This window comes from Meleagris gallopavo, chromosome 8 (genome assembly GCF_000146605.3).
Source record: "Meleagris gallopavo isolate NT-WF06-2002-E0010 breed Aviagen turkey brand Nicholas breeding stock chromosome 8, Turkey_5.1, whole genome shotgun sequence".
NCBI classification, from domain to species: Eukaryota; Metazoa; Chordata; class Aves; order Galliformes; family Phasianidae; genus Meleagris; species Meleagris gallopavo.
In genome coordinates, this window is record NC_015018.2 from 4,141,749 (window position 1) to 4,143,404 (window position 1,656).

Genomic DNA, 1,656 nt, shown 5'->3' on the forward strand with positions numbered 1-1,656 from the left:
CAACCACAGCCAGCAGGACTCATCAGTGGGGACGTGCATTTGCTCTTGCTGGGCATCCCAAGAAACTTCTTGAAGCACTTCCAGAGGAAGCTGAAGATTGGGCTTAATTTAGGATTTTCATGGCAGCAAATAATTAACACCAAGGGACGATGTTTGCTCAAGTGTCATTTTTCTTGAGCTGGAAGTGCTTTTACTTAATTCCACCTGGCAAGCCGTGGGAAGCCCTCAAACAAGCAATCCACAGTGATTATGGAAAAGGAAGCAATTATGTCTGACTTCTCTTGGGGTTTCTCAACTATTTCTCTTGAGAGGTTTTTAAGGAAGCATAAACAGATCATGTCTATTCTTCTGAGCAAAGTCTGCCCCAGAGAGAAGAGAAAAACATCACAGCTGCCCTTTCCACACAACCTGAGGGCCTTCCAAAAATTGAAATCCCACCTCCTTTAGTGACTGAGTGGTTTCATGTAGTCTGCCTGCACTCATACATGTTTGTCACACTTTCCCCATCCCTATGGGTCAAATCAGTGGGAGCACAGACAGTTTTTACCAAAAATGGGGCTCAATGACCAGATTTTCATCCCAAAATCTTCTATTTATTTACATATATAACACCATTTGTTGTTTGCATTCTAGTTAACGAGCAGATGGCTTTTCCTCCCTAGTAATGCTGTCACAGTTACTTGTGGCTGCATGAGTTGGTGTTGTTTTTTGTTGTTGTTTTTTTTTTTTCCTTGGAAAAGCTCATCATTGAGAAAACACATGGAGAGAAAACTGTTCTCAGAGCAGGATCCCAAATTTGTAAAATGGCTGATTGCCTTGATAGCACACCAAAGAGAAAAAAGCCCTTCTAATAGCGGCCAAAAATGGTGTTATGTCTTCCAGTTACTCCTGGGAGGCCAGGAGAAGCAGCAGACCCCAAACTGGATGCTGTACTTAATAGTGGTTGTGACTGGATTGAGTGTTTGGTGGTTATGGGTTGTTTTTTTTCTTTTTAAAATAAGTTCCAAAATCTGTGCTTGACTCCCTGAATTCAGCAAAAAGTTGGGCAACAGAGGGCAGACGGAGTTTGGGAGCAGCTTCAGGTTTAAGCCGAGAAATGGGTCAGTGCACCGGTGCCTCACTGGGACCGTGGCTCAGGCACAGATGCTGTTAGGCTGAGCAGGGCCCTGACATCTCCCCACCAAACTGGAATACTTCATGCTTTTAAGGCTGGACAAACAGCACTATGGCACTTTTCCAAGCTCAGCAAAGTCTCAGGAGTAGGAGAATGGTAGCTTTCACGAAGGGCTCCGCCACCTTGCAGCTCACTTATAGGCTCATGGTGAGGCTGTCCAGCCTTCCTCTAGGCAGCCAACCCTACGCTGTGAGCTGCACCCTGCCCCTTCCCACCAAGCTCTGCTGCGAGCAGTAGCAATGGAGATGGGTTGGCACAGAAAGCACGGGGTGCATAAACGGGAGCAGGGCCTGGTTTCCACACCTGCCCTGGGCTGTGATCTGACTGCGGTCCTGTCTATTTATTTACAAAAATCAGCATGCATAGGTGCTGTCTGAGAAACGGTGACCCAGCTATCTGGTCAAAGGCCTGTGGGGAGCTGGGAGATAGAGCAGGTTAACGTTTAACCTGCAGGGACTGTAAACCAGCTCGGGGCCACTGAA